A 19,747-nucleotide genomic window follows, 5' to 3' on the forward strand; every position below is an offset into this window, starting at 1 on the left:
CTAGGCCTTGGGTTTAAGTGCCTGGTTATGAATATTTTATAAATTATTGATAGGTTGTCGTTTGGAAACAGTCATAATTTTGAACAGGGAAAAACTAGAGAGCTTAGACATGGGAATGTCTGTCTTCCTATTCCTCTTCTCTGTTTTTTCATTCCTAGCTAAAAGGAAGGGGGTTGAAGGGAAAAGGGGGAATAGAGTAATATAAGAAATTAAATATGTGGGTTGGAATAATAAATTTATTCTTAAAGCATGGTATAGCCATAATTTTACATTGGTAAAAATCTTTTTATTTGATGCAAAATTGAGATTATAATTTCTTACATCAGTACAGAACTTATGTTTTGATACAGGTTTAAGGTTTTCATTAGTATAAATCTTTATACACACACACACACACACACACACACACACACACACACACACAATTTGAAATTGATACTATTACATTTTTACTGGATTTTTTAAAAATTTACATTTCAAATGTCATTCCATTTCCCAGTTTCCCAGACATAAGCACCCCTATCTCACCCACCTCCCCTTCTATAAGGGTGTTCTCCTCCCCATCCACCCCCCCTTTCTGCCCACCCTACACTGGGGTTCCAACCTTGGCAGAACCATGGGCTTCTCCATCCATTGGAGCCCAACAAGGCTATCCTCTCCTACATATGCAGTAGAAACCATAGGTCAGTCCATGTATAGTCTTTGGGTAGTGGTTTAGTCCCTGGGAGCTCTGGTTGGTTCTAATTGCTGTTCTTATGGGGTTGCAAGCCCATTCAGCTCTTTCAATCCTTTCTCTAATTCCTCCAACAGGGGTCCTGTTCTCAGTTCAGTGGTTTGCTGCTAGCATTTGCCACTGTATTTGACATGCTCTGGCTGTGTCTCTCAGGAGAGATCTATATCCGTTTCATGTCAGCATGCACTTCCTAGTTTTGGTGGCTGCATGTATACGGGTCATATGTGGCCCAGGCTTTGAATGGCCGTTCCTTCAGTTTCTGCTCCAAATTTTGCTTCCATGTCACCTCCTATGAATATGTTTGTTCTCCCTTTTAATAAGGAATGAATCATCTGCCTTTGGTCATCATTCTTCAAGTGGTCTGTGGATTGTATCTTGGGTAATACCAGCTTTTGGGCTAATATACACTTATCAATGAGTGCATACCATGTGTGTTTTTCTGTGGTTCAGTTACCTCACTCAGGATGATATTTTCTAGTTCAATGCATTTGCCTATGAATTTCATGAAGTCATTGTTTTGAATAGCTGATAGGACTCCACTGTGTAGATGTACCACATTTTCTGTATCCATTCCTCTGTTGAAGGGGATCAGGGTTCTTTCCAGCTTCTAGCTATTATAAATAAGGCTGCTATGATCACAGTAGAGCATGTGTCTTTGTTGTATGTTGGGGCATCTTTTGGGTATAGGCCCAAGAGAGGTATATACCTCAGTCCTCAGGTAGTGCAATGTCCAATTTTCTGAGGAAACTCCAGACTGATTTTCAGAGTAGTTGTACCAGTTTGGAATCCCACCAACAATGGAGGACTGTTCCTCTTCTCCACATCCTCGCCAGGATCTGCTGTCACCTGAGGTTTTATCTTAGCCATTCTCACTGGTGTGAGGTAGAGTCTCAGGATTGTTTTGATTTGGATTTCCCTGGTGACTAAGGATGTTGATCATTCTTTACATACTTCTGAGCCATTTGATATTCCTCACCTGAGAATTCTTTTTTTTAGCTCTGCACCCCATTTTTTAATAAAGTTATTTGGCTCTCTGGAATCTAACTTCTTGAGTTCTCTGTATATTTTGGCTATTAGACCTCTATCAGATGTTGTATTGGGAAAGATCTTTTCCCAATCTGTTGGTTGCCATTTTGTCTTATTGACACTGTCCTTTGACTTATAGAAGCTGTGCAGTTTTATGAGGTCCCATTTGTCAATTCTTGATCTTAGAGCATAAGGCATTGGTATTTTGTTCAGGAAATATTCGCCACTGCCCATGAGTTCGAGACTTTTCTATTCCTTCTATTAGTTTGAGTGTACCTGGTTTGATGTGCAGGTCACTGACCCATTTGTACTTAAGCTTTGTACAGTGTGATAAAAATTGATCACCTTGTACTGTTTTACGTGCTTACCTCTAGTTGAGTCAGCACCATTTGTTGAAAATGCTTTTTTCCATTGGATGGTTTTGGCTCCTTTGTCAAAGATCAAGTGACCATAGGTGTGTGCATTCATTTCTGGGTCTTCAATTCTGTTCCACTGGTCTATCTGTCTCTGAACCAATACCAAACAGTTTTTATCACTATTGCTCTGTAATACTGCTTGATATCAGGGATGGTGAATCCCCCAGAAGTTCTTGTGTTATTGAGGATAGTTTTAGCTATCCTGGGTTTTTTGTTATACCAAATGAATTTGCACATTGCTCTTTCTATCTCTATAAAGAATTGAGTAGGAATTTTGATGGGGATTGAACTGAATCTATAGATTGCTCTTGGCAAAACAGCCATTTTTACTATATTAATCCTGCCAATCCATGAGCATAGGAGGTCTCTCCATCTTCTGAGATCTTCAATTTATTTCTTTAGAGACTTGAGTTCTTGTCATACAGATCTTTCACTTGCTTGGTTAAAGTCACAACAAGGTATTTTATATTATTTGGGACTGTTGTGAAGAATGTCATTTCCCTAATTTCTTCCTCAGCATATTTATCCTTTGAGTAGACGAAAGCTACTTATTTTTTTTTTTAGTTAATTTTATACCCAGCCACTTTGCTGAAATTGTTCATCAAGTTGAATAGTTCTCTGGTGGAACTTTTGGGGTCACTTAAGTATACTATCATATCATCTGTAATGATACTTCCACTTCTTCCTTCCCAATTTGTATCCTTTGAACTCCTCTCATTCTCTGATTGCTCTGGCTAGGACTTCGAGTGCTATATGGAATAAGTAATAAGAGAGTGGGCAGCCTTGCCTAGTCCCTGATTTTAGTGGAATTGCTTCAAGTTTATCTCCATTTAGTTTAATGTTTCCTATTGGTTTGTTGTATATTGCTTTTACTGTGTTTAGGCATGAGCCTTGAATTCCTAATCTAACCAGGACTTTTATCATGAAGGGGTGTTGAATTTTGTCAAATGCTTTCTCAGCATCTTATGAAATGATCATGCTGTTTTCTCCTTTTGAGTTTTTTTATATAGTGGATTACATTGATAGATTTCCATATATTGAACCATTCCTGAATCCCTGAGATGAAGCTTACTTCATCATAATGGATGATCATTTTGATGTGTTCTTGGATTCAGTTTATGAGAATTTTATTGAGTATTTTTGTTTTGATTATTGTGTCATAAGGGAAATTGGTCTGAAGTTCTCTTTTTTTGGATCTTTGTGTGGTTTAGGTATAAGTGTATTTGTGGCTTCATAAAAGGAATTCGGTAGTGCCCCATCTGTTTCTATTTTGTGGAAGAGTTTGGACAGTATTGGTGTGAGGTCTTCTATGAAGGTCTGAAAGAATTCTACACTAAACCCATTTGGTCCTGGGCACTTTTTGGTTGGGAGACTTTTAGTGACTGTTTCTATTTCTTTAGGAGTTATGGGGTTGTTTAGATGGTTTATCTGTCCCTGATTTAACTTTAGTACCTGGTATTTATCTAGAAAATTGTCCATTGTCTCCAGATTTTCCAGTATTGTTGAATAAAGGCTTTTGTAGTAGGATTTGATGATTTTTTAAATTTTCTCAGATTCTGTTGTTATGATTCCCTTTTCATTTCTGATTTTGTTAATTTGGATACACTCTCTGTGCCCTCTGGTTAGTCTGACTAAGGGTTTATCTATCTTGTTGATTTTCTCAAAGAATCAGCTCCTGCTTTTGTTGATTTTTTTTATAGTCCTTTTTGTTTCTACTTGGTTCATTTCAGCCCTGAGTTTGATTATTTCCTGACATCTACTCCTCTTGTATTTGTTTCTTTTTGTTCTAGAGATTTTAAGTGTGCTGTCAAGCTACTTATATATGCTCTCTCCAGTTTCTCTTTGCAGGCACTCAGAGCTATGAGTTTTCCTCTTAGCACTGTATTCATTGTGTTCCATAAGTTTGGGTATGTTATATGTTCATTGAATTCTATGAAATTTTAAATTTTTCCTTTATTTCTTCCTTGACCAACTTATCATTGAGTAGAGCATTGTTCAACTTCCATGTATATGTGGGCTATCTGTTTTTGTTTTTTTTTTTTTTTTTTTCGTTTTTTTTTTATTAACTTGAGTATTTCTTATTTACATTTCAAATGTTATTCCCTTTCCCGGTTTCCGGGCAAACATCACCCTAATCCCTCCCCCTCCCCTTCTTTATGGGTGATCCCCTCCACATCCTCCCCCCATTGCCGCCCTCCTCCCAACAATCACGTTCACTGGGGGTTCAGTCTTAGCAAGAACAAGGGTTTCCACTTCCACTGGTGATCTTACTAGAATATTCATTGCTACCTATGAGGTAAGAAACCAGGGTCAATCCACGTAGAGACTTAAGGTAGTGGCTTAGTCACTGGAAGCTCTGGTTGCTTGGCATTGTTGTTCATATGGGGTCTCGAGCCCCTTCAAGCTCTTCCAGTCTTTCTGGGATTCCTTCAACAGGGTTCCTATTCTCAGTTCAGTGGTTTGCTGCTGGCATTCGCCTCTGTATTTGCTGTATTCTGGCTGTGTCTCTCAGGAGAGATCTACATCCGGCACCTGTAGGCCTGCACTTCTTTGCCTCATCCATCTTGTCTAATTGGGTGACTGTATATGTATGGGCCACATGTGGGGCAGGCTCTAAATGGGTGTTCCTTTTGTGACTGTTTTAATCTTTGCCTCTCTATTCCCTGCCAAGGGTATTCTTGGTCCCCTTTTAAAGAAGGAGTGAAGCATTCACATTTTGATCATCCGTCTTCAGTTTCATGTGTTCTATGCATCAAGCGTAATTCAAGCATTTGGGCTAATAGCCACTTATTAATGAGTCATACCATGTGTGTTATTCTGTGATTGGGTTACCTCATTCAGGATGATATTTTCCAGTTCCAACCATTTGTCTATGAATTTCACAAAGGCATTGTTTTTGATAGCTGAGTAATATTCCATTGTGTAGATGTACCACATTTTCTGTATCCATTCCTCTGTTGAAGGGCATCTGGGTTCTTTCCAGCTTCTGGCTATTATAAATGAGGCTGATATGAACATAGTGGAGCACGTGTCTTTTTTATATGTTGGGGCATCTTGTGGGTATATGCCCAAGAGAGGTATAGATGGATCCTCAGGTAGTTCAATGTCCAATTTTCTGAGGAACCTCCAGACTGATTTGCAGAATGGTTTTACCAGTCTGCAATCCCACCAACAATGAAGGAGTGTTCATCTTTCTCCACATCCTCTCCAGCATTTGTTGTCACCTGAGTTTTTGATCTTAGCCATTCTCACTGGTGTGAGGTGAAATCTCAGGGTTGTTTTTATTTGCATTCCCCTTATGACTAAAGATGTTGAACATTTCTTTAGGTGTTTCTCAGCCATTCAGCATTCCTCAGCTGTGAATTCTTTGTTTAGTTTTGAACACCATTTTTAATAGGGTTATTTGCCTCCCTGTGGTCTAACTTCTTGACTTCTTTGTATATTTTGGATATAAGACATCTATCTGTTGTAGGATTGGTAAAGATCTTTTCCCAATCTGTTGGTTGCCGTTTTGTCCTAACCACAGTGTCCTTTGCCTTACAGAAGCTTTGCAATTTTATGAAATCCCATTTGTCGAATCTTCATCTTAGAGCATAAGCCATTGGTGTTTTGTTCAGGAAATTTTTTCCAGTGCCCATGTGTTCGAGATGATGCCCTAGTTTTTCTTCATTTAGTTTGAATGTATCTGGTTTGATGTGGAGGTCCTTGATCCACTTGGACTTAAGCTTTGTACAGGGTGATAAGCATGGATCAATTTGCATTCTTCTACATGTTGACCTCCAGTTCAACCAGCACCATTTGCTGAAAATGCTAACTTTTTTCCATTGAATGGTTTTGGCTCCTTTGTCAAAAATCAAGTGCCCATAGGTGTGTGGGTTCATTTCTGGGTCTTCAATTCTGTTCCATTGGTCTTTCTGTCTCTGTACCAATACCATGCAGTTTTTTATTACTATTGCTCTGTAATATTGCTTGAGTTCAGGGATAGTGATTCCCCCTGAAGTCCTTTTATTGTTGAGAATAGTTTTAGCTATCCTGGGTTTTTTGTTATTCCAGATGAATTTGCAAATTGTTCTGTCTAACTCTTTGAAGAATTGGATTGGTATTTTGATGGGGATTGCATTGAATCTGTAGACCACTTTTGGTAAAATGGCCATTTTTACTATATTAATCCTGCCAATCCATGAGCATGGGAGATCTTTCCATCTTCTGAGATCTTCAATTTCTTTCTTCAGAGTCTTGAAGTTCTTATTGTACAGATCTTTTACTTGCTTGCTTAAAGTCACACCGAGGTACTTTATATTGTTTGGGTCTATTATGAAGGGTGTCGTTTCCCTAATTTCTTTCTTAGCTTGTTTCTCTTTTGTGTAGAGGAAGGCTACTCATTTGAGTTAATTTTATACCCAGCCACTTTGTTGAAGTTGTTTATCAGCTTTAGTAGTTCTCTGGTGGAACTTTAGGGATCACTTAAATATACTATCATCTGCAAATAGTGATATTTTGACTTCTTCTTTACCAATCTGTATCCCCTTGATTTCCTTTTGTTGTCTGATTGCTCTGGCTAGAACTTCAAGAACTATATTGAATGAGTACGGAGAGAGTGGGCAGCCTTGTCCAGTCCCTGATTTTAGTGGGATTGCTTCAAGTTTCTCTCCATTTAGTTTAATGTTAGCAACTGGTTTGCTGTATATGGCTTTTACTATGTTTAGGTATGGGCCGTGAATTCCTATTCTTTCCAGGACTTTTATCATGAAGGGGTGTCGAATTTTGTCAAATGCTTTCTCAGCATCTAATGAAATGATCATGTGGTTTTGTTCTTTCAGTTTGTTTATATAATGGATCACGTTGATGGTTTTCCTTATATTAAACCATCCCTGCATACCTGGGATGAAGCCTACTTGATCATGGAGGATGATTGTTTTGATGTGCTCTTGGATTCGGTTTGCCAGAATTTTATTGAGTATTTTTGCGTCGATATTCATAAGGGAAATTGGTCTGAAGTTCTCTTTCTTTGTTGGGTCTTTGTGTGGTTTAGGTATAAGAGTAATTGTGGCTTCATAGAAGGAATTCGGTAGTGCTCCATCTGCTTCAATTTTGTGGAATAGTTTGGATAGTATTGGTATGAGGTCTTCTATGAAGGTCTGATAGAATTCTGCACTAAACCTCTCTGGACCTGGGCTCTTTTTGGTTGGGAGACCTTTAATGACTGCTTCTATTTCCTTAGGAGTTATGGGGTTGTTTACCTGGTTTATCTGTTCCTGATTTAACTTCGGTACCTGGTATCTGTCTAGGAAATTTCCATTTCCTGCAGATTTTCAAGTTTTGTTGAATATAGGCTTTTATAGTAAGATCTGATGGTTTTTTGAATTTCCTCTGAATCTGTAGTTATGGCTCCCTTTTCATTCCTGACTTTGTTAATTTGGACATACTCTCTGTGTCCTCTTGTTAGTCTAGCTAAGGGTTTATGTATCTTGTTGATTTTCTCAAAGAACCAACTTTTGGTTATGTTGATTCTTTCTATGTTCCTTTTTGTTTCTACTTGACTGATTTCTGCTCTGAGTTTGATTATTTCCTGCCTTCTACTCCTCCTGGGTGTATTTTCTTCTTGTTCTAGAGCTTTTAGGTGTGCTGTCAAACTGCTGACATATGCTCTCTCCTGTTTCCTTCTGAAAGCGCTCAGAGCTATGAGTTTTCCTCTTAGCACAGCTTTCATTGTGTCCCATAAGTTTGGGTATGTTATACCTTAATTTTCATTAAATTCTAAGAAATCTTTAATTTCTTTATTTCTTCCTTGTCAAGGTTATCATTGAGTAGAGCATTGTTCAACTTCCATGTATATGTGGGCGTTCTTCCTTTATTGTTATTGAAGACCAGCTTTAGCCTGTGGTGGTCTGATAGCACGCATGGGATTATATCTATCTCTCTGTACCTGTTGAGGCCCGTTTTTTGACCAATTATATAGTCAATTTTGGAGAACGTACCATGAGGAGTTGAGAAGAATGTATATCCTTTTGCTTTAGGATAGAATGTTCTATAAATATCTGTTAAGTCCATTTGGTTCATGACTTCTCTTAGTCTGCCTACGTCTCTGTTTAATTTCTGTTTCCATGATCTGTCCATTGATGAGAGTGGGGTGTTGAAATCTCCTACTATTATTGTGTGAGGTGCAATGTGTGTTTTGAGCTTTAGTAAGGTTTCTTTTATGTATGTAGTAGGTGCCCTTGTATTTGGGGCATAGATTTTTAATACTGAGAGTTCATCTTGGTGGATTTTTCCTTTGATGAATATGAAGTGTCCTTCCTTATCTTTTTTGATGACTTTTAGTTGAAAATTAATTTTATTTGATATTAGAATGGCTACTCCAGCTTGCTTCTTACGACCACATGCTTGGAAAGTTGTTTTCCAGCCTTTCACTCTGAGGTAGTGTCTGTCTTTGTCTCTGAGGTATGTTTCCCTTAGGCAGCAGAATGCAGGGTCCTCATTGTGTATCCAGGTTGTTAATCTATGTCTTTTTATTGAGGAGTTGAGGCCATTGATGTTGAGAGATATTAAGGAATAATGATTATTGCTTCCTGTTATATTCATATTTCGATGTGAGGTTATGTTTGTGTGCTTTTCTTCTCTTTGTTTTGTTGCCAAGACGATTAGTTTCTTGCTTTTTCTAGGGTGTACCTTGCCTCCTTATGTTGGGCTTCACCATTTATTATCCTTTGTAGTGCTGGATTTGTAGAAAGATATTGTGTAAATTTGGTTTTCTCATGGAATATCTTGGTTTCTCCATCTATGTTTATTGAGAGTTTTGCAGGATACGGTAACCTGGGCTGGCATTTGTGTTCTCTTAGGGTCTGTATGACATCTGTCCAGGATCTTCTGGCTTTCATAGTCTCTGGCGAAAAGTCTGGTATGATTCTGATAGGTCTGCCTTTATATGTTACTTGACCTTTTTCCCTTACTGCTTTTAATATTCTTTATTTTGTGCATTTGGTGTTTTGACTATTATGTGTCGGGAGGTTTGTCTTTTCTGGTCCAATCTATTTGGAGTTCTGTAGGCTCCTCGTATGCCTATGAGTATCTCTTTTTTTAGGTTAGGGAAGTTTTCTTCTATGATTTTGTTGAAGATATTAATGGTCCTTTGAGCTGGGAGTCTTCACTCTCTTCTATAGCGATTATCCTTAGGTTTGATCTTCTCACTGAGAACTGGATTTCCTGTATGTTTTGGACCAGTAGCTTTTTCTGCTTTACGTTATCTTTGACGGTTGAGTCGATGATTTCTATGGAATCTCCTGCTCCTGAGATTCTCTCTTCTATCTCTTGTATTCTGTTGGTGATGCTTGTATCTATGGCTCCTTGTCTCTTCCTTTGGTTTTCTATATCCAAGGTTGTTTCCATGTTTTCTTTCTTGCTTGTTTCTATTTCCATTTTTAATTCCTTCAATTGTTTGATTGTGTTTTCCTGGAATTCTTTCAGGGATTTTTGTGATTCGTCTCTATAGGTTTCTACTTGTTCATTTATGTTTTCCTGGAATTCTTTCAGGGATTTTTGTGATTTCTCTCTGTAGGTTTTACTTGTTTATTTATGTTTTCCTGTGTTTCTCTAAGGGAGTTCTTCATGTCTTTCTTGAAGTCTGTGAGGGGATGTCCTCACATACTCCATTACAAGATGGCACTGGCATCCGGCAGAACGCACCTAGTAAAAAGGGCAATACGCAGGCACCTGGTAACTTCCCTACTCAAAGGGACATGTACGCTTTGGTACGTCATCTGGCATAATTGGCAGCAACCAGTCAGAGAGTGACACATCCTAGGCGAGGATAGTTTCCTATATAAGGGACGGTTATTCCTCACTCGGCATCTCCGCATTGTAAGCTTATGCTCTCCCTCTCAAGACGCATTAAAGCTTTTCTGCAGAAGGATCCTGGGTGTGCCGCGTCGTTCCTGCTGGCAAGACATAGCGTGGGACATCTGGTGCTGAAAACCCGGGAAAGAACTCGCCATCGTCAGCACCTTCGGAGATCCCTTGGCAACAAGGAGGATTCCGAACTGCAGGCAGGTACATTCGGAGAGGCAGGCCTCTCTTGGACTTTGGTCTGGGGTTTTCACCGCCTTGGGAAGGATTTGTTTAGGCTATAGTATTTGTCCTGGGAGCCACCCTACTCTTTTTTATTATTATGTTCTGTTTTCACCGTTTTCGCTGTTAAAAGGACGATCACAGCAGCTGAAGGCGCGTCGCAGTCTCTCATATATAAGTGAGCTTCGCGCCGCTCCCTTTTACCTTTGATTTTGACTTTTGAGGAGCAAGGATGCGATAAGGCCGACGTAGATAAGCGGCACCATACGGGGAGGCGCGTGTAAGACTCCCGTACATAAGAGAGCAGCGTGTCTGTCTCTACCCTTTCACCTCACGCCTTGTCAGACAGACGTAGATAAGCCGCCAGCGTTCCTGGCCCATCATGGGATCCTCACAGTCTGTGGTCACGGCCTTGGAAACAGTGTTAAAGCAGAGGGATATTAAAATTGGAGGAAGAACACTTAAAAACTTTGTGAAGGAGGTGGAGAGGGTGGTTCCTTGGTTTGCCTGTTCATTCTCGTTTACAATTGCCTCATGGAACAAACTTGGAAAGGACCTTGACAGAAAATTGGCAGAAGAGGATCTGCGCCTAGGGACCAAAGCTATATGGAAGCTGGTTAAGAATGGTTTAAAGGATGAAACGTGTAAGGCAGCAGTAGTAGAAGGACAGGCCACTCTCGAGGTAGTCCTGGACAGTATGTCAGAAACCGAACATAGTGAGAGGTTGGGCGCGTGCAAGAAAAAGGACGTCCTAAGAAAGAAAAAAGGCCCTCCCAGTAAGTCTGCAGACAAGGGAGCGTTGAAATTTTCAGATTCCAGCACTTCCTCCTCTACACATAAACCAGGAGGGGGAGCCAGCCTATACCCTGTGAAAGAGCTAGAAGCGCTGAACCTCGACAGTTCTGAAAGCTCTGAAAATAAAACCTTAGACTCAGAGGAGGAGGCCGAGCTAGATGAGGAAGCAGCTAAATATGAGGAGGAAAGATATTACCCCGATGAATGTAGGGGAAGTAATAGAAGGCTTCTAGCACGGCCGCCACCAACGGCGCCCCCTCCATATGAGACACGCTCACGCGCCTTCTCACTAGTCCCCGAGAGGGTGAGAAGAAAGCTGAGTATGACATTTCCTGTCTTTGAGACTCCGGAGGGAGGACGGGTCCATACCCCTGTTGAATATAATCAGATTAAGGAATTAGCGGAATCAGTTAGAAAGTATGGAGTCACAGCCAACTTTACTCTAACACAACTCGACAGGTTGGCCATGGCGGCATTGACACCAGCTGATTGGCAGATGATTGCTAAGGCAGCCCTTGCCAGCATGGGCCAATACATGGAATGGAAAGCGCTCTGGTATGAGGCAGCCCAAACACAGGCCAGAGCGAATGCTACGGCCTTAATACCTGAGCAACAGGAATGGACTTTCGAACTCTTAACAGGACAGGGCCGATTTGCAGCTGATCAGTCTGCTTACCACTGGGGCGCCTATGCTCAGGTCTCCAGCACGGCTGTTAGAGCCTGGAAGGCACTGTCCAGGAGAGGAGGGATCGATAATCAACTTACAAAAATCATTCAGGGACCCCAGGAAAATTTCTCAGATTTTGTAGCTAGAATGACAGAGGCTGCAGGACGAATCTTTGGCGATCCTGAACAAGCAGCACCGCTTATAGAACAGCTCGTTTTCGAGCAAGCCACCCAGGAGTGCCGAGCAGCCATAGGCCCCCGAAGAAATAAAGAGCTACAGGATTGGCTTAGAGTCTGCAGGGAACTTGGAGGGCCCCTTACTATCTCAGGCCTGGCGGCCGCCATTCTCCAGTCCCAGCAACGCCCCGTTAAAGGGACGGTTAAAAGATCATGCTTTCAATGTGGGAAAACAGGCCATCTAAAAATAGACTGCAGGATGACAAAAGGAGACAGGGGGTCTGCAACCCTCTGTGTCCGATGTGGCAAAGGCTACCATAGGGCTGACCAGTGCCGATCAGTGAGAGACATTAAAGGCAAACTACTCCCTCCTTTAGAGACTCGGCCTAATGAGATGTCAAAAAATGGGCTGGTGGGCCCCTGGTCCCAGGGCCCTCAAAGATATGGGAACCGCTTTCACAGGGCCATGACCCCGGCAGAGGAGGTCCCCCAAGAGGCGACACAAAATTGGACCTGTGTGCCGCCTCAGACTTCTTTCTAATGCCCCAGATGGGCATTCAGCCAATTCCTGCTCAGACTGTGGGGCCTCTACCCCCAGGAACCATAGGCCTTGTCCTTGGGAGAGGATCTCTCGCCCTACAAGGACTGATAGTCCATCCAGGCCTTGTTGAAGCTCAGCGCTCTCTTGATGTTCAGATTCTTTGTTCAAGTCCCGATGGGGTTTTTTCCATAAGTAAAGGAGATAGAATAGCACAGTTATTACTCCTTCTGTGCTCCCAGGCCATGATACAGGATACCAAGGGACCCATGGGGTCCACTGGTCATGATTCGGCATATTTGGTGGTTCACCTTAACAACCGCCCAAAATTGAGCTTAGAAATTAATGGAAAGAAATTCGAAGGCATACTGGATACTGGGGCTGATAAAAGTATAATTTCCTCAAAATGGTGGCCCCAATCATGGCCTAACACAAAATCTTCTCACTCGCTACAAGGATTAGGCTACCAGTCATGCCCTATGATCAGCTCTGCCACTCTAACTTGGACAACTGCCGATGGCCGACAGGGACAATTTATTCCTTATGTACTTTCCCCTGCCTGTTAATCTTTGGGGGAGGGATGTTATGCAGACCATGGGACTGACCTTATCTAATGAATACCCCCCACAAGTGGCCCACATGATGTCAAGGATGGGCTATAAGGAAGGGAAAGGCCTAGGGCGATTAGAACAGGGTCGTCTCACGCCCATTGAACCGATCACCAACCCCCATAAACAAGGCCTGGGTTTTTCCTAGGCGCCATTGGGGCAGCACGACCCATACCATGGAGGACGGAGGACGCAGTGTGGGTTCCCCAATGGCCATTAACCTCTGAGAAATTACAGGCAGCTACAGGACTGGTGGATGAACAATTAAGATTGGGACATTTGGAGCCCTCCACCTCTCCTTGGAACACCCCAATTTTTGTAATAAGGAAAAAATCAGGAAAATGGCGACTACTCCATGACTTGAGGGCCATTAACGATCAGATGGAATCCCTTGGACCCATTCAGCGGGGCCTTCCTATACTCTCGGCCCTACAAAAGGATTGGAATTTGGTAATAATAGATATCAAGGATTGTTTTTTCTCTATTCTGCTTTACCCCCTGATAGGCCCAGGTTTGCTTTTACTGTCCCATCAATTAATCATACTGAACCTGATAAAAGATACCAGTGGAAGGTCCTACCTCAGGGCATGGCCAACAGCCCTACGATGTGTCAGTTATATGTTCAGGAAGCCCTCAAACCAGTCAGGGAGACCTATCCAAATTTACTGTTAATCCATTACATGGATGATATATTGATGTGTCATAAAGACTTAGAATTACTCACACAAGCCTATTCCTTATTACAAAAAACCCTTAAACAATGGGACTTACATATTGCTACAGAAAAGGTCCAAATTGCTGACACAGGTCATTTTCTAGGATCCATTATTTTCCATGATAAGATTATACCCCAGAAACTGGAAATCCGTAGAGACCACCTCCATACTCTTAATGACTTTCAGAAGCTCTTGGGAGATATCAACTGGTTGAGACCATTTTTGTAAATCCCTTCCGTGGAATTAAAACCTTTGTTCTAAATATTGGAAGGGGACAGCCACATCACCACCCCTCGTGTGCTAACTCCCGCTGCAACCAAGGCCTTACTAAAAGTAGAAAATGCCATAAAACAGGCCCAATTGCAATGCATTGATTGGTCTCAACCTTTTTCACTCTGTGTACTAGATACCAAGGATTTACCCATTCCAGTTTTATGGCAACAAGGTCCACTGTTATGGATCTATCCACATGCTTCCCCTGTGAAGATTATTGATTGGTATCCAGCAGCAGTAGCACATCCGGCTATTAAGGGCCTAAAAGCTGCCATCTGTCATTTTGGGACTCCACTCCAATCCTTGATTATCCCATATACACCCTACCAGGTCCAAACTCTAGCCACTACCTCTGATGATTGGGCAGTGCTGCTCACATCCTTTACAGGGAAGATAGATAATCATTATCCTAAACACCCCCTATTGTGTTTTGCAAGATCACAACCTGTTGTTTTCCCTCGCGTCACATCCCACAGACCATTAAAGGAGGGGATAATAGTGTATACGGATGGGTCAAAAACAGGGGTGGGAGCATATGTGGTAAACTCCCAAGTATTCTCATGACAATATTTTGAAACCTCACCCAAAGTGGTAGAATGCCTAGTGGTCATGGAGGTCATTGAAAAATTCCAGGTTCCTCTAAATATTGTTTCAGATTCCTCCTATGTGGTTAATGTTGTTAGTATTTTTGAAACCGCCAGTATAATTAAAACCACTAGTAAGGTGGCAGATATTTTCTGAAAAATCCAAATTATCCTATTAAATAGAAGATTCCCTGTATACATTACTCATATACGGGCCCATTCTGGACTCCCTGGCCCAATGAGTTCAGAGAATGATTTGGCTGACAAAGCCACAAAAATGATAGCTGTGACCCTGGCCTCTCCTTTAGAGGCCACTAAAGCCTTTCATGGCAATTTCCATGTCACCTCAGAAACTTTACGCCGCCGCTTCTCTATAACTAGAAAAGAGGCACATGATATAGTCTCCCAATGCCAACAGTGCTGCCAGTTCCTCCCAGTTCCTCACATCGGGGTCAACCCGAGGAATACAGCCATTGCAAATCTGGCAAATGGATGTTACTCATAATTCTACTTTTGGAAAATTACAGTATGTGCATGTATCTATAGACACGTTTTGGCATTCTACATGCCACCCCACTTACAGGAGAAAAAACAACACATGTCATTCAGCACTGCCTTGAAGCATGGAGTGCTTGGGAAAAGCCAAAATGTGTAAAAACTGACAATGGCCCCGCCTACACATCTCAAAAATTCCGTCAGTTTTGTGCTCAGATGCAGGTTACCCACCTGACGGGCCTACCCTACAACCCTCAAGGACAGGGAATCATAGAGCGTGCTCATCGGACGCTCAAATCATATTTAATAAAACAAAGAGGGGGAATTATGATAGAACTCCCCCCAACACCCCGAGTGGCCACTGCTCTGGCCCTTTTTACCTTAAATTTTTTAAATCTTGATGAAGCTGGACAAACAGCGGCTGAGCGACATTGCTCAGAGCCCAAGAGGACAAAAGAATTAGTCAAATGGAAGGATGTATTGACAAATGAATGGAAAGGCCCAGATCCTGTTTTAATAAGATCCAGGGGAGCTGTTTGTCTTTTTCCACAGGACAATGAAAATCCCATATGGATCCCAGGACGACTTACTCGGAGCATCACAGCAAATGATCAAGAAGGGACTGGGACTCCTGCACCTCCTCACTCTTCTTCCATGGATGCCAGCAACGGTGCAGGGTGAGCTACGATGGGGAATAATATCAACCTTTCCACTCCCGATGCCGGTGATGTACCACTAACAGGGATTTAGGGTTGGCCTATTTACCTAAGGATCCACAGGTTGAACGACTAAAAGAAAATAGGACTATTCCCCTTAAGGGCAGCCTTTGTTTTGGCATATTCAACAAAACATCTTTTGATCTCCCTTGCATTATGTTATGTAATCAATCTTCTGCTTGGTTAAGGGAGGCCACATGGGGAACTGGTGAGGAGGACATTGTGGCTAATGCCACAGTTCTCTATGGTGGTGGCCTTACATTGCATTAATGGTAGCTGCACTGATCTTACGCCCATGGTGATGCTACTTGGAGGAAAGGGCAAAAAGGGACGGTTGTCATTTTCCTGGACGGGGAACATCAAACCTGCTGCCTCTGTCTGGACAGCTACTCATATAAAATATCTCAGTAGTTACCCACATGCCTCGCTTTATCCCGATCCCTGTTGATACCCTGGGGACCATGACCTTATTTAGAGGAAAAAGAGATTTTGGTATTTCTGCAATTATTGCTGGCATTATTGCTACGACAGCAGTCGCTGCCTCGGTTACTGCCTCAGCATTGGCCTTGTCAAATTCAGTACAGACAACCCAAACTATCAATGATTTATCGGCCACCGTCTCTGTGGCTCGGGACAGACAGGCCTCGGCCAGTACTCAGATACAGGGAGGCCTTATGCTTGTCAACCAACGTATAGATCTGGTCCGAGAGCAATTAGACATTCTATGGCAACTGGCCCAGCTTGGCTGTGAGCAAAAACTCCCAGGCCTTTGTGTCACCTCCATATAATATGACAAATTTACCCGAGCTGCTAATCTATCTAAGAGTCTTTCACAGCATCTGTTACAGAATTGGACCTCGGAGTTTGAACAGACACTTCGGGAGCTGAGAGCGACCATCATTCAAGTAAATTCTACCCGACTGGACCTGTCTTTGACGGAGGGATTGTAGTCCTGGATCACCTCAGCAGTCTCTTATTTCAAGGAATGGGTGGGAGTGGGACTTTTTGGAGTGATCCTCTGCTGTGGATTAGTGTTACTCCTCTGGTTGCTTTGCAAATTGAGACCTCAAACAAGAAAGGACAAAGTAGTGATCGCCCAGGCGCTTGTAGCCCTTGAACAAGGAGCGTCAGCCGATATCTGGTTGACCATGCTCAAGCAACAGGTCGCCGGCTGGACAGCTCTTGCACTCCTAGAACCTCGGTTCATTGCACAGGATTAGAGTGTCTGGCTTGAGCAGCCCATGAGGGGTGATGAGCTTAGCATCGCACAGGGAAGTTCTACCAAATACGCTCCCTGGAAGGCATGTCATATTACATGAGGGTTTCTGCCCCAGTTTTCCCTCCCTCGAAAAATGGCAGTGCGACGGGTCGGGAGTGCCCTGGGTCCCAACAACAGCCTAAGGGTATCTCTCCTGTACAGGTTCGCCAACTTTGTACGAGGATATGACCTCTGTCTTTGCCCTCCTATATCTGGGTGTCCTGTTTGCTTAAAAAACAGAAAAGGGGGAGATGTGAGGAGCTGTCCTCACATACTCCATTACAAGATGGCACGGGCATCTGGCAGAATGCACCTAGTAAAAAGGGCAATACGCAGGCACCTGGTAACTTCCCTACTCAAAGGGACACGTACGCTTTGGTACGTCATCTGGCATAATTGGCAGCGACCAGTCAGAGAGTGACACATCCTAGGCGAGGATAGTTTCCTATATAAGGGACGGTTATTCCTCACTCGGCATCTCCGCATTGTAAGCTTATGCTCTCCCTCTCAAGATGCATTAAAGCTTTTCTGCAGAAGGATCCTGTGTGTGCCGTGTCGTTCCTGCTGTCGAGATGTAGCGCAGGACAGAAGTCCTCCAGTATCATGATCAAATATGATTTTGAAACTAGATCTTGCTTTTCTGGTGTTTGGATATTCCATGTTTGCTTTGGTCGGAGAATTGGGCTCCGATGATGCCATGTAGTCTTGGTTTCTGTTGCTTGGGTTCCTGCGCTTGCCTCTCACCATGAGATCATTTCTAGTGTTACTTTGTTCCGCTATTTCTGACAGTGGCTAGACTGTCCTATAAGCCTGTGTGTCAGGAGTGCTGTAGACCTGTTTTCCTGTTTTCTTTCAGCCACTTATGGGGAAAGACTATTCTGCTTTCGGGCGTGTAGTTTTTCCTATCTACAGGTCTTCAGCTGTTCCTGTGGGCCTGTGTCTTGAGTTCACCAGGCAGGTCGCTTGGAGCAGGAAGGTTTGTCTTACCTGTGGTCCCGAGGCTCAAGTTTGCTTGTGGGGTGTTGCTTATGAGCTCTCAGAGGGGGCAGCAACCAGAAGATCTGAGCAGCCCTTTCTGGGAGCTTCCGTGCACCAGGGTTCCAGATGGCATTTGGTGTTTTCCTCTGGAGTCAGAGATGTGGGCAGAGTGTAGTCTCTTCTGGTTTCCCAGGCATGTCTGCCTCTCTGAAGGTTTAGCTCTCCCTCCCCTGGGATTTGGGTGCAGAGATCTGTTTATCTGGTCGGTCCCTTCAGGTTCCGGCGGTGTCTCATAAGCAGCGGATTTGCTGCTCCTGTGCCCTTATCCAAGAGGCCGTATACAGTTTCCTCTTGGGCCAGGGATATGGGCAGGGGTGGGCAGTGTTGGTGGTCTCTTCCGCTCTGCAGTCTCAGGAGTGCACACCGGGTCTCGGCGGTGAGTTCTCTCTCCCACGGGGTTTGGGAGCAGTGAGCTGGAGGCAGGGCGCACGAGATTGGCTGTTTTTTTTTTTTTTTTTTTGTTATTTATGACCAGTCTTAGTCCGTGGTGATCAGATAGGTTGCATGGGATTATTTCTATCTTCCTATATATGTTGAGGCCTCTTTTGTGATCGAAGATATGGTCAATTTTGGAGATGGTAGAATTAGGTACTGCGAAAAAGGTGTATCCTTTTGTTTTTAGGATGAAATGTTTTATAAATATGTTAAGTCCATTTGGTTCATAATTTCTGTTAGTTTCTCTATGTCTCTGTTTAATTTCTGTTTCCATGATCTGTCCATTGATGAGAGTGGGGTGTTGAAATCTCCTACTATTATTGTGTAAGGTGCAATGTGTGCTTTGAGCTTTAGTAAAGTTTCTTTTATGAATGTAGGTGCCCTTGCATTTGTAGCACAGATATTTAGGATTGAGAGTTCATCTTGGTAGATTTTTCCTTTGATGAATATGAAGTGTCCTTCCTTATCTCTTTTGATAACTTTTGTTGAAAGTCAATTTTATTCAATATTAGAATATCTACTCCAGCTTGTTTCTTTGGACCATTGGCTTGGAAAATTGTTTTCCAGCCTTTTACTCTGAGGTAGTGTCTGTGTTTGTCTCTGAGGTGTGTTTCCTGTATGTAGCAAAATGCTGTGTCCTCTTTCTGTATCCAGTTTCTTAGTCTATGTCTTTTTTGGGACTTGAGTCTATTGATGTTAAAAGATATTAAGGAATAGTGTTTGTTGCTTCCTGTTATTTTCATTGTCAGAAGTGTAATTGTGTTTGTGTGTGTCTTTTGGTTTTTTGCAAGGAGATTACTTTCTTGCTTTTTCTAAGGTGTAGTTTCCCTCTTTGTATTGGAGTTTTCCATCTATTATCCTTTGTAGGGCTGGATTCATAGAAAGATATTGTGTAAATTTGGTTTTGTCATGGAATATCTTAGTTTCTCCATCTATGTTAAATTTTTTATGTTATGTTTTGCTGGATATAGTAACTTGGGCTGGCATTTGTGTTCTCCTAGGGTCTGTATGACATCTGCCCAGGATCTTCTCACTTTCGTAGTTTCTGGTGAAAAGTCTGGTGGAATTCTTATAGGTCTATCTTTATGTGTTACTTAACTTTTTCCATTACTGCTTTTAATATTTTCTTTGTTTTGTGAATTTGATGTTTTGACTATTATGTGATGAGAGGAATTTCTTTCCTGGTCCAACCTATTTGGAGTTTTGTAG

At 42.3% G+C, this 19,747-nt stretch overlaps 1 protein-coding gene and 1 long non-coding RNA gene across 5 annotated transcripts in view; one reads left to right on the forward strand and one right to left on the reverse strand.

Moving 5' to 3' along the window:
• LOC148003944 (uncharacterized) overlaps positions 1–17,604 on the forward strand; it is a 32,589-nt gene extending 14,985 nt beyond the window's left edge. The window contains exons 2-4 of one of the 3 annotated variants that reach the window (XR_015627494.1): positions 10,058–10,221; positions 15,644–15,768; positions 16,644–17,604. This is a non-coding gene — a long non-coding RNA (uncharacterized LOC148003944). The remainder of the gene's footprint in view (positions 1–10,057; positions 10,222–15,643; positions 15,769–16,643) is intronic. The other 2 variants (XR_015627496.1, XR_015627495.1) reach the window with 2 other exon arrangements.
• The window catches only part of LOC120094358 (uncharacterized), a 380,216-nt gene that overhangs the window by 167,144 nt on the left and 193,325 nt on the right, over positions 1–19,747 (reverse strand). The gene's annotated exons all lie outside the window — the stretch shown is intronic.

The sequence above is a fragment of the Rattus norvegicus genome, chromosome 8 (assembly GCF_021556685.1).
Source record: "Rattus norvegicus strain SHRSP/BbbUtx chromosome 8, alternate assembly SHRSP_T2T, whole genome shotgun sequence".
In the NCBI taxonomy this organism is placed as follows: Eukaryota; Metazoa; Chordata; class Mammalia; order Rodentia; family Muridae; genus Rattus; species Rattus norvegicus.